This window comes from Triticum aestivum, chromosome 3A, assembly GCF_018294505.1.
Source record: "Triticum aestivum cultivar Chinese Spring chromosome 3A, IWGSC CS RefSeq v2.1, whole genome shotgun sequence".
NCBI lineage: Eukaryota > Viridiplantae > Streptophyta > Magnoliopsida > Poales > Poaceae > Triticum > Triticum aestivum.
Window position 1 is genome coordinate 7,462,142 of NC_057800.1, and position 14,406 is coordinate 7,476,547.

Here is a 14,406-nt window from a genome sequence, read left to right on the forward strand (position 1 = left end):
GTGCACTGATGACTTGCAACGATAGTGAGTAGAAGAGACGAATGATGTACATGGAGACGGAGAGAATGTGATGAAGAGGACTCGTTATTACAGTAGCCATTGTTGCTATTCGGTTGGGGGTTGAGAAGGGATGGTGACGGGCTGCGGACTTGGAAGAGGCCTTCGTTTTAAGAGTAAGTATAATAAGGTGACATAAGCGGCTGTAAGGATTTAAATATTATATTGTTGCTGACTTGGAAGAGAGAGAAGAGAAGCGGGTTGTAGACTTCCAGCCGGTTGTAGCACGAGCTCCAAAAAGCTTTGTAAGAGTAAAAGATGGACCAGCAGCGGGCTATAACTAACTATTATACGTATTGAGTATTACATTGGGTATAGATAATATGTCAAACTGTTATAGCCAGCAGCGGGTATTAAGGTGCTTTGATTATCTCTGGTTTTAAGGTGCTTTGCAACATATGTGCGAAGTACAAAATACACAACAATGGGTATGGCACACATAGAACACACATAGACGTGGTAAGTACACACACAGCACATGCAGAGTACGCACACAACATACACAAACACACATTAAAATGGAAAGAACACACATAACACTTACACTACAAGGGAAACACATTTCACATGCAAAAAAATTGGAACTTATTAATATGGTATCTGGTTTCGAAGATTCGACGTGATGTGCATAATTGTGAAAATCGGTTCGTAATTATCTGGACGTTGGGTTAAAAACTATTTTTATTTAAATTTGAATCCTGAAATAAAATGTACGGCAATCCAACCATCCCCTGACCAAGAGGAAAAAAATCGCATGAAAACAACCTGGTGGTGACATGTCTCGAGATGCGTTGCTCCAAGGTGCGATGAGAGGGTAACCCCACAGCACGGTGTACCCTCTAACTAGTGATTTTGTTCTTGATCTATATTGACATCCCTTGTCTTTGTTTCTCATATTGCATTTGTTATCAATGCATGCTCCATGCATCCATTAACTTATACTAGTTAGTGGCAGAAATAGCTCTAGTAAAAGTAAGGAAGCCCTTAGGGCATCTCCAACATGTTTATGTAGCATTGTTTGTAGAAGGTGCCCATGTCATCAACGTGTTATATGACGCAACTGTTAGAATAAATCCAAGGCCACCGTAGATCTACGCTGAGGACTAAGCAATCACACGAGCACGACCCCGAGATTTGTTAACGAGGTTCACCGATATGGCTACATCCCCGGGGCCTAACTACAGCCGCTCCTCCACATGACACCGCTACAATACTGCACCCCGGCCACCCGGGCGCAGGCACACGTCGCCGACTCTCCCGCATGCATGTGCTATCATGTTCGCATATGTTACATCGTGTGTCTACCTCCACTGTATATGAGAGGCCTAGGATACAAATATCCTATTAGGACATGACTCCGTATCCTACCACTAGTAGAAAACAGGGCTATGGTCTAGGCCGGGTCAGCCCATTAGTCCCGGTTCAGTCTAGAATCGGGACCAATATGGGCATTGGTCCCGGTTCGTGAGCCCAGGGGGCCGGCCGGGCCACGTGGGCCATTGGTCCCGGTTCATCTGGACCTTTTGGTCCCGGTTTGTGGGATGAACCGGGACCAATGGGCCTCGCTCCTGGCCCACCACCATTGGTCCCGGTTGGTGGCTTGAACCGGGACCAAAGACTCCCCTTTAGTCCCGGCTCATGTCACCAACCGGGACCAATGAGGTGCCTATATATACCCCCTCGCGCAAGAGCAGAGGATAGTGCTCTGTTTTTTCTGGCCGAGGGGGAGAGGGCTTTGTGGTGCTCTAGCTCACCTCCTATGCACATGAGGTGTTCGATGGAATGCCCGAGCCACACTACTTAAACTTTCTCCTCTCGAAGCTCGACCTCTAAGCTCCATTTTCCTCGAGATTTGTCTAGATTTAGCGGTCCGTCACGCCCCGTCCCCGTCTTCACCGCCGTCGATCACCCGCGCCGTTCTCATCACCGACACCACCGTGGTGAGCCTCTTGTTTTTATCTTCTTTCTGAAAGGAAAAATATTCTTACTTGTATGTTTAGATAGATACTTGTATCATTTTCTTACATTTATTATTGCATCTTATATAGTGCGATGGTTTTGGTATCCGCCCCCGTCGGCCCTCGTCCTGTCTATGATTCGGATTTGGTATGTATATTATCTTTATAACTATTGGTTCATTTATTGTTTATGAAAATTATGCCGACCAACGTGACATAGATTTTATTTATCTAGGATGTATGTGAATCGAAAATGCCAACCGACCCTATTGTCGAGAGGTTAAATTTAGTTGAAGAAGAAAACAATTTGTTGAAGGAAAAAATAAAAAAAATGAGGAGGAGAAGATGATATTGGAGTTGCATGTTGCGGATCTCGTCGATGATCACAAGATCAAGATGGATGCAATGCGCTTGAAGATTAGAAAGATTAAAAAATATGCCATTCATACCGAGGCTTGGTATCATTATGCCGTTGGATCAATTGTTACCTTGGTTGCGATTATGATCGCATTTGTTTTCGCATTGAAATGTTTTACATAGTTTCAATGTATGGTTTAATTAATTAGATGCTCTGGAGAGCTATATGTTGTTAGATGAGAACTATGTATGCACTTTGGTTTTAATGTGATGATGAACTTCTATTAATTTGGACACTTAATTATATATAATGCACGCAGATGAACCGGCAATGGATGTACGGTGACAGACACACCCGCGAGTACATTAAGGGCGTGCATGAGTTTCTCGATGCGGCTGAGGCAAACAAGCAGAATGGTTTTATGTGTTGTCCATGCACTGAATGTGGGAATACGAGGTCTTACTCTAACCGGAAAATCCTTCACTCCCACCTGCTTTACAAGGGTTTCATGCCACACTATAATGTTTGGACGAGGCACGGAGAAATAGGGGTTATGATGGAAGACGGCGAAGAAGAAGAGTACGATGATAACTATGTGCCCCATGAATACGGTGATGCTGCAACGGGGGGAGCTGGTGAAGATCAAGAGGAACCAGACGATGTGCCCAATGATGCTACCACGGGTGAAGCTGCTGAAGATCAAGAGGAACCAGACGATGTGGCCGATGATGATGATCTCCGCCAGGTCATTGTCGAGGCAAGGACGCAATGCATTAGTCAAAAGGAGAAGCTGAAGTTCGATCGCATGTTAGAGGATCACAAAAAAGGGTCATACCCCAATTGCGAAGATGGCAACACAAAGCTCGGTACCGTACTGGAATTGCTGCAGTGGAAGGCAGAGAATGCTGTGGCTGACAAAGGATTTGAGAAGCTACTGAAAATATTGAAGAAGAAGCTTCCAAAGGATAACGAATTGCCCGACAGTACATACGCAGCAAAGAAGGTCGTATGCCCTCTAGGATTGGAGGTGGAGAAGATACATGCATGCCCTAATGACTGCATCCTCTACCGCGGTGCATACAAGGATCTGAACGCATGCCCGGTATGCGGTGCATTGCAGTATAAGATCAGACGAGATGACCCTGGTGATGTTGACGGCGAGCCCCTCAGGAAGAGGGTTCCTGCGAAGGTGATGTGGTATGCTCCTATAATACCACGGTTGAAACGCCTGTTCAGAAACAAAGAGCATGCCAAGTTGATGCGATGGCACAGTGAGAACCGAAAGAAAGATGGGAAGTTGAGAGCACCCGCTGACGGGTCGCAGTGGAGAAAAATCGAGAGAAAGTACTGGGATGAGTTTGCAAAGGACCCAAGGAATGTATGGTTTGCTTTAAGCGCGGATGGCATTAATCCTTTCGGGGAGCAGAGCAGCAATCACAGCACCTGGCCCGTGACTCTATGTATGTATAACCTTCCTCCTTGGATGTGCATGAAGCGGAAGTTCATTATGATGCCAGTTTTCATCCAAGGCCCTAAGCAACCCGACAACGAAATTGATGTGACCTAAGGCCATTAGTTGAAGAACTTTTACAGCTGTGGAATGGAAACGGTGTACGTACGTGGGATGAGCACAGACAGGAGGAATTTAACCTTAAGGCGTTGCTGTTCGTGACCATCAACGATTGGCCCGCTCTCAGTAACCTTTCAGGACAGAAAAACAAAGGATACCACGCATGCACGCACTGTTTAGATGACACTGAAAGTATATACCTGGACAAATGCAGGAAGAATGTGTACCTAGGCCATCATCGATTTCTTTCGACCAACCATCAATGTCGAAAGAAAGGCAAGCATTTCAAAGGCGAGGCAGATCACCGGAAGAAGCCCGCCATGCGCACCGGTGATCACGTGCTTGCTATGGTCAATGATTTACACTACGTAATCTTTGGAAAGGGTCCCGGTGGACTAGCTGTTCCGAATGACACTGAGGGACACGCACCCATGTGGAAGAAGAAATCTATATTTTGGGACCTACCCTACTGGAAAGACCTAGAGGTCCGCTCCTCAATCGACGTGATGCACGTGACGAAGAACCTTTGCGTGAACCTGCTAGGCTTCTTGGGCGTGTATGGGAAGACAAAAGATACACCTGAGGCACGGAAGGACCTGCAACGTTTGCACGAAAAAGACGGCATGCCTCCGAAGCAGTATAAAGGTCCTGCCAACTACGCTCTTACGAAAGAAGAGAAAGAAATCTTCTTTGAATGTCTGCTCAGTATGAAGGTCACGACTGGCTTCTCGTCGAATATAAAGGGAATAATAAATATGCAAGAGAAAAAGTTTCAGAACCTAAAGTCTCATGACTGCCACGTGATTATGACACAACTGCTTCCGGTTGCATTGAGGGGGCTTCTACCGAAAAACGTCCGATTAGCCATTGTGAAGCTATGTGCATTCCTCAATGCAATCTCTCAGAAGGTGAGCGAACCAGAAATCGTACCAAGGCTAAGGAGTGATGTGGCGCAATGTCTTGTCAGTTTCGAGCTGGTGTTCCCACCATCCTTCTTCAATATCATAACGCACGTCCTAGTTCATCTAGTCGACGAGATTGTCACCCTGGGGCCCGTATTTCTACACAATATGTTCCCCTTTGAGAGGTTCATGGGATTCCTAAAGAAATATGTTCGTAACCGCGCTAGGCCAGAAGGAAGCATCTCCATGGGCCATCAAACAGAGGATGTTATCGGGTTTTGTGTTGACTTCATTCCTGGCCTTAACAAGATAGGTCTCCCTAAATCGCGGTATGAGGGGAGACTGACTGGAAAAGGCACTCTTGGAAGAGACTCAATAATATGCAGGGACGGATATTCTTGGTCTCAAGCACACTACACAGTTCTACAGAACTCTACCTTGGTGACCCCGTATGTCAATGAACACAAGAACAGTCTGCGCTCCAAACACCCGAAGCAATGCGACGACTGGATTACATGTGAACACATCAGGACTTTCAGCAGTTGGTTGGAAACACATCTCAGAGGTGACAACACTGTTTGTGATGAGTTGTACTTGTTGTCCAGGGGACCATCCTTGACTGTATTAACTTACAAAGGATACGAGATAAATGGGAATACATTTTACACGATCGCCCAAGACCAAAAGAGCACCAACCAAAACAGCGGTGTCCGCTTTGATGCAGCAACCGAGAGCGGAAAGGACACATATTATGGTTACATAGTGGACATATGGGAACTTGACTATGGACCTGATTTTAAGGTCCCTTTGTTTAAGTGCAAATGGGTCAATCTGTTAGGCGGCGGGGTATAGGTAGACCCACAGTACGGAATGACAACAGTGGATCTGAAAAATCTTGGGTACACTAACGAACCGTTCGTCCTAGCCAATGATGTGGCACAGGTTATCTATGTGAAGGACATGTCTACCAAATCGAGAAAAAGAAAAGATAAGGAAGCGAATACATCATACAATGAGCCAAAGCGCCACATAGTTCTTTCAGGAAAAAGGGACATCCTGGGAGTGGACGGCAAGACAGACATGTCTGAAGATTATGAAAAGTTTCATGAAATTCCTCCCTTCAATGTCAAGGCTGACCCAAGCATCCTGATAAACAATGAAGATTATCCATGGTTACGGCGCAATAAGCAAATGACACAAGCGAAGAAAAAGTGAAGACTTTCTCCCGCAACTATTATGATGATACCATGCCAAATTTGTAACAAACGAACATGCTACCATTGTCCGTTTTGTACATGCACATGCTATGTGGGTGAAATTATGATATCATCCCAACTTTCAACTTTTTCAGAGTTCATTTGAAATGCTTTCATGTCTTATGGTTCGAAACTTTGATACTTCGAAAGTGATTGTCCATTTTGTACACGAAGTGCATCAAGTTTTTGTCGTAACCCTCTCTACTTTTTGGAACATGCTATGTGGGTGAAATGAGGATACCATGCCAACTTTCAACCTTTTCAGAGTTCATTTTGAAATGCTTTCTAATTTCAGAGTCATTTAGCTCAAAGAATGAATTAATAGCAAACAGAATGAACTACAAAACTCTTATGAAAATAAAAACAATCAATTAAAATATTATGTTATGATCAACTAAAATAAAACTATAATATTCTTCAATAGCAAAAAGAATATAATTTTTGTGACCTAAAATAAAACTATAAGTATTTAATTGTAAGTATAAATAAAAAATAAATAGCAAAGAAGAAAAAAAATTCTATTTTTATAGTAAAGTTATTCATAAACTAGTGATTCACACAAATTTTTACAAATTCAAATTTAAACTATTCAAAATTTAAAACTAATGGCAGTAACAGAAAGTTTATAATTTTTGTGACCTAAAATCAAAAAGAAATCACTAAAAAACTATAAGTATTTAGTTGTAAGCATAAATAAAAAATAAATAGAAAAAAAATTCTATTTTTATAGTAAAGTTATTCATAAACTGGTGATTCACACAAATTTTAAAAAATTCAAATTTAAACTATTAAAAATTTAAAACTAATGGCACTAACAGAAAGTTTATAATTTTTGTGACCTAAAAGCAAAAAGAAATCACTAAAAAACTGTAAGAATTTAGTTTTAAGTAGAAATAAAAAAATAAAAAACCAAAAAATGTAGAAATAAAAAAGAAAAAACCAAAAAAATGCCTCCTACTGGACCTCCACGGCCTGAATACGACTAGAAACCCTACATGGGCCAGGATTCAGGCCCGCAGAAGGCCCAATAGGCCCACAGGCAGTAGCAAGTTTAGGCCCGAAAGCCTGCATTAGAGAGGAGCTCGAATGGGGTGGCACACCAGCGCTTATAAACCAGTGCCGGCGCCCTTCAGCTAGCGATGTGGGACTAAACTTTTGGGCGCGGGGCAACACAAGGCCATTGGTCCCGGTTGGTGGCACCAACCGGGACTAAAGGGGGCATTGGTCACGGTTCGTGGCACCAACCGTGACCAATGCCCCCCTTTAGTCCCGGTTGGTGCCACCAACCGGGAGCAAAGGCCTTCGCTTCCCGCCCTTTCGGCTGCTGAAAATTGGCCTTTGGTCCCGGTTCGTCGCACCAACCGGGACTAAAGGGAGCATTAGTCCCGGGTCGTAGCACGAACCGGGACCATTGCTCTGGCTATATAAGCCAACACTTGTGAAATTTTGGCCAACCGTCTCCCATTCGCCCCGACGCCCCCAGGCCGTTCGTCGTCGTCGCCGCCGCCCCGAGCCCGTCGTCGCCCCGCGCCCGCCGCCGTCGCCCCGCCCCGCCGTCGCCCCGAGCCCGTCGTCGCCCCGCGCCCGCCGCCGTCGTCCCGCCCCGTCGCCGCCCCGAGCCCGTCGTCGCCCCGCGCCGTCGCCCCGAGTCCGACGTCGCCCCGCGCCCGCCGCCGTCGCCCCGCCCCGTCGCCGCCCCGAACTCGCCGCCCCGAGCCCGCCGCCGTCGCCCCGCCCCGTCGCCGCCCCGAGCCCGTCGCCGCCCCGCCCCGTCGTCCCCCCGCGCCGGCGCCCTTTAGGTTGATGATATGATGATGTTTTTTTTTCTGTTGATGATATGATGATGTTTTTTTTTGTTGATGATATGATGATGTTTTCTTTTTCATATATGCATTTTTTCATATATGTATTAATTTTTTAAGTTGTTAGTAGATATCGATTTTAGGTTAGTGCATTTTATCACTGATTTTAGGTTAGTTGAGCCTCTTTAGTGCATTTTATGTTTGTTGCATTTTAGGTTAGTGCATTTTATGTTAGTGGAGAGGAAAAAGTAAAATAAGGAAAAGGAAAATAAGTAGAGAAAGAAGGAGAAGAAGAAGGAGAAGAAGAAGGAGAAGACGAGGAGAGGAAGAAAAGGAAGAGGAGAAGAAGAAAGGAATAGAGGAGAAGAAGAAAAAATAGAAAAAAATTTCTATTTTTTCTTCTTCTCCTCTATTCCTTTCTTCTTCTCCTCTTTTTTTTCTTCTTTTTTTTCTTCGATCTTCTCCCCCTCCCGATAGGAAAGTTTTATATAGAAAGTTACAATTTTAGAAAAGTTTTATATATGCAAAAGTTACAATTTTAGAAAAAGAAGGATAGGAAAGAAGAAAATAAGAAGAGTAAAGAAAGAAGAAGAGGAGAGGAAAAGAAGAGGAGAAATAAATAAGAAGAAGAAAAAAGAAGAAAAAGAAGAGGAGAAGAAGAAAGGAATAGTGTTCTATTTTCTCTTCTTCTCCACTATTCCTTTCTTCTGCTCCTCTTTTTTTCTTCTTTTTTTCTTCGATCCTCTCCTCTAGCTATTCCTTTCTTCTTCTCCTCTATTTTCTTCTTCTTCTTCTTCTTCTTCTTCTTCTTCTTCTTCTTCTTCTTCTTCTTCTTCTTCTTCTTCTTCTTCTTCTTCTTAATTTTTATCGGGAACGAGGGTGTCGAGGATCGCCGAGGGGTCGAGGGTCGGGAACTAGGGTAGAGGGTCGAGGGTCGTTAAGGGGTCAAGGGTCGAGGGTTTCAGGGTCGAGGGTTCGAGGGTTCTATAGGGTCGAGGGTCGAGGGTTCCAGCAGGGTCGTCTAGGGGTCGAGGGTTCCAGGGTCGTCGAGGGTTCGAGGGGTCGAGGATCGCCGAGGGGTCGAGAGAGGTTTCCTAGTGTCAAAGTATTGAAGAAATCCATGCCTTCATCATTAGCCGGAAGTAACCAGGGCATGTTGGTACGAAGTTCTGCAAAGTTGTTCTGGAATGGAGTCCCGGATAGAATAATCCGCCTTTTGGGACGAATTCAGCAAAGGCCTCCCAAATAGCGATATTCGGAAGGCTCTTGCTGAACTTTGTACCGAAAAGTGAATTATCCTATCTAGGACTCCGTTCCAGAACAACTTTGAAGAGCTTCGTACCATCATGCACATGTTACTTTCGCCTAATGATGAAGACATGGTTTTGTTGAATCCTTTGACACTAGGAAACCTCCCGACCCCTCGGCGATCCTCTCGAACATGAGAGGAAGAAGAGGGTCGTCTAGCGGTCGAGGGTTCCAGGGTCGTCGAGGGTTCGAGGGTTCTTCTCCTCTATTCTTTCTTCTCCTCTTTTTTTTTCTTCTTCTTCCTCTTTTTTTTATCGGGAACGAGGGTCGTCGAGGGACATAGATGTAGTGTCGTCGTTGTCGATATATACCCCCTCCCGATAGCTTACTATGATTAGGTAGCTAGTTCTACGTTTGGCACTAATATATCCATCTGTCATGTTTGAATAATAATTGCCATGTTGTAAATATTTGTAGAAACTATGGACACCGCCCTAGACGAAGCAACAAAAGAAGCGTTGTTGAGGGACATAATCACAGAAGGAAGTGATGCCATCTCGTTGTTTCTCAACGAAACCGATGGTCTAGAAGGAGAGGGTGAACAAGCTGGCTACGGTGACCTAATGCCGGTGCAAGAAGAAGAACATGAGGACGGCTCCGGTGACCCAATGCCGGTGCAAGAAGGAGACCGTGATGACGGCTCCGGTGACCGAACCGAGTCCGGCCAGGTATATATATTAGTTAAGCCTATGCTGACTAGCTGATTGATGCATTCATTGTTTTGGTATGTACACATATTAATTAAGTCTTTGTTCTTTTTTCTAGCCCTCCGGATCGAGCACAACTTCGGTAAAGAGACGAGGCCCGAAGAAAAAGTTGAGCTCGGATGAAAAGTTTGAGATCATAGCAATCGCGCCCGACGGCCAACCTATTGAACCCCTCCGGACAAAGAGCACAGTTGTTGCTCAGTGCGGGGTTCTGGTTAGGGACAAGATCCCGATAAGCATCCAGCAATGGTTTAAGCCGGCTACAGAAGACCCTGAGGTGTCTTATGTCAATGATATGCAGAAAAATGATCTTTGGACTGAGCTGAAGTCAAATTTCACCCTACCGCCTGAGGATAATCCAGAGAACCCAGTTAAAGAGAAATTAATCAAGTCTTTTGCTCTGAAGAGGATGGCAGAACTATTCAAGAGGTGGAAGAAAGAGCTGAATAAGTTTGTCGAAAATAATGAGACACCAGAATTCAAGGGCAGATATGAGAAGATCAGAGATCACTGGCCCGCATTTGTGGCCCACAAGACATCGGAAAAGATTCAGAAGATGTCGGCGACAAACAAGCAAAATGCTGCGAAGAAGAAGCTTCACCATCGTGCGAACAAGCGAAGCAATCGTGCCCCCCACTCAAGGTGCCTAGCCACAACGTCGCTAATGATCTGAGGATGGTGCCCGGTTATAGCAATCTTGCAGATTACCTGCCCGACGAAGTACATTATGAACCCATGGACATGCAGATACAAAGATACGAGTACGGGAAGCCTCTTGTCAAAGATGAAAGATCTCTATCAACGATGATGCGAAGATTGCATGATTGATACATGAAAATCTGCAGAGACTCTGGGGGGAGGAGTACTTTGTATGTGAAAGTTAAAAAGGAGCATGACCTCGTTGGAATTGATCTGTTGCCTGTTCCATTTGAGGAGTTCTATCAGTTTTTCAATCAATTGGCCCTCGATAAAACAACGGTCGCCTGCTACTGTCTGTAAGTAGTACTACTTCTGTCATTAAGTTTCTCTATATAGCTTAGCTCTTTCATTGCATGTATTTATAATCATCCTCACTATATTATGCAGATTGAAGATCGCCGAATTGAAGAAAAGACAAGTCGGTGATATTGGGTTCATTAACACATATCTCATAGATGCAACTCAGGTTAAATTTCATGCTGCAGATACCGAGGCCAACTTGCTACGATCGTTGGTAATAAATCAAAACAAAGATATAATACTCTTTCCTTACAACTTCAAGTGAGTGTTACTGTCTTGTGCGTATTCGGTTTCCCTTATATATTAGTCAAGGTTATAGTGATGTAATTGATGAGTTATGCATGCGTGTGCAGTTTCCACTATATTCTCCTACATATTAAGCTTGAGCAGGGACTAGTAACCGTCTTAGACTCAAGATGAAAAGATCCCCAGGACTATGCAGACATGACTCAAATACTCGAGAAGTAAGTTAAATCGATCATTATCCACCATATCAGCAACTTTGTTCATTTCCTGATATATCAAGTAATTGTTTTCTTTCTCAGGCAGGGTTTGGAGAAAATTCACCAGAAAAGCTCCGGGACTGCCGAAGGAGCTGCAATTTAGACACCCGAAAGTAAGTACTATAGTAGCATTTTAAGCGCATCTACTAGTCATTCAAGTGCTAGTTTCATCAATACCATTTGGCATTCTTGCTTATCAGTTTGATTAACCTCTATTTCTTGTAAAGTGGTTGTGGCAGGAACAAGGGAATGATTTCTGTGGATACTATATTTGCGAGTCCATCCGCCACACGACCTGTGAGCAGGGCTACACTGAAGAACAATATGAAGTATGTAAATAACAACATTCACAATTTTATTTTATTACCATCATTTGTGTTGAGTTTCATTCATTCATATATATATGTATTGACCCCCTTCTTTAAATTAGATGTTTCGGAAGCGGGATGAACTCCTAGCACCAGCTCGCATGCGAGCAATTCAAGAGGAATTGGCGGCATTCTTTCTTGACCACGTGATCCCTGAAAACGGAGAATTCTATGTGGACCCTGAGTCCGTATGATTATATTTGTAAGAGATAATTATTGTATATATGTAGCCGGTAGTGTCAGATAGATATACGAGAACTTGTTGTTCGACCAATCTCTCGGAGAAAGAGAGGTGGTCGATATCACTTCTCTCTGTATGCATATATGTTCATCACGATCTTCTGTTTCCTTCGTTTGCTTACTAGCTAGCCAGCGTGTCTAGTCCTCTCTATACGTATGTATAGTACGTAGCGTCGACCAAGCACGGACATAAGAGAGGACACTTCTCTCTATTAATTATAGCTAGCTAACACAATATATGAAACACCTAAATTAACCCCCCCAAAACCCCCAAACCCCGTCCCTTAAAAAAAAAACTAAAACCCCAGCCACAGAAATGCTGACGCGTGGATGCCTATTGGTCCCGGTTGGTGCCACCAACCGGGACCAAAGGGTCTCCTGCCTGGGCTCTGCGCACTGCCCACGTGGAGGCCCATCAGTCCCGGTTCTGGATTGAACCGGGACTAAAGGGTCGGGGCATTAGTACTGACACTTTAGTCCCGGTTCAGGAACCTGGACTAAAGGCCCTTACGAACCGGGACTATAGGCCCTTTTTCTACCAGTGTACACACCGTACGATTCAGAATCCAACTGCAACCTACCGAGTATAAAATATTCGACACAACTCTAACAACTACTTGAATCGGTTGTATCTAATTGTCCAATTCAGAGGTGAAAGAATAAATGTACTTTTCACAGAGATTGCACTGGTGGCAGGAAGTATTTGAAATTCAAACACAGTACATGGCGTTATTAGGCGTGGCGCTCAAGTTACAAAGACGAATCTGCTCGTCCATCACGTTTCTGAACCTGATCTGGCACGTGAAGTTGGAAGCTGGCGACCTTTGCGACATGGAGCTCAGGTGCGAGCATGACACGCACATGGGCTCCGGCGGCGTGATCGAGCTGATGAAGAATGAGGTCAAAGCCAACTTCTTCAGCGTCGGCCGGGCGTCGTACCCACGGCCGGTGCCCCTCTGGAACGACGCCACCGGCAAGGCGGCCAGCTTCTTCTCCAACATCACGTTCTGGATCAGGCCCAAAGCCGAGCTGGACCAAGGGCTCTGTCTGGACCAAAGGCGATGGCATGGCCGACAGCATGGCTTTCTTCCTGGCACATTACCCGTCGAGGCTCCCTCCCAATGGCTACGGCGAGAACCTCGCCCTCTTCAACGACAGCAACCGCCTCAATGCCACGGGCGATGACCGCATCGTCGCTGTGGAGTTCGTCACCTACCTCAGCCCCTGGGACCATAGCGACAACCACATTGGCATAGACGTCAACTCCATCAACTCTAGGGCCTACACGAACGTGACAAAGCGCCTTGTCTCTGACGACGCCACCATGACAGCCGAAATCAGCTACGACAACCGCACGAGCGTCCTGGTCGCCCGTCTCCAAATCGACGGCGACGAGCACGAGCCACCGTGTAGCGTGAGCGCGTCGGTGGACATGAAGAAGTGTAAAACGAGAGGCTGGAAGCGCATGCCGGGGCAGGGGCGCATTGCGTGTTTATATAGGCCAGACATGCGGCTAAGATTACAAAGGAGGTTAGGGATAGGTTAGGTGTGGATTGATCTCCAAGCTAAGCTAACTACCAAGATCTAATCACAACAACCTAACCTATCCTAACTACAACACGCCCGCCACATATCTAGCCGGCACGGTTTATAACATACCGTGGCAAGGCATACAATGATGTTTAACACCCCCCCCCCCCTCAATCACAACTATCTAAGTTGAGATTGCGTCGAAAGACCTCCAGCTGCCGCAGCGATAATGGTTTAGTAAAGCCATCTGCTACTTGATCACTAGTAGGTACAAATTGAATATTCAAAAGCTTGTTGGCAACTCTTTCACGAACAAAATGATAATCAATCTCAATGTGCTTTGTTCTAGCATGAAAGATAGGATTGGCAGAGAGATAAGTAGCACCAAGATTGTCACACCACAGTGGGGCGGCAGGCAAATGACGAATACCCAATTCCGTCAGCATATTTTGAACCCAAATAATCTCAGCAGTGGCATTTGCTAAGGCCTTGTACTCAGCTTCTGTGCTTGACCTGGACACAGTGGCTTGCTTACGTGCACTCCAAGAAATCAGATTGCCACCAAAAAATACTGCAAAACCTCCAGTGGACTGCCGATCATCAGGACAACCTGCCTAATTTGCATCTGAAAATGCACTAACAAGTGTAGAGTCTGACTTGGCAAGTTTGAGACCATGACTCTTGGTTGCCTGAAGGTACCGAAGAATTCTTTTTACTGTTGTCCAATGAGTGCTAGTGGGTGCATGGAGAAACTGGCAGACTTTGTTGACTGAAAAACATATATCTGGCCTGGTTAAAGTCAAATATTGCAAAGCTCCTACCACACTTCTGTACCTGGTGGAGTTCTC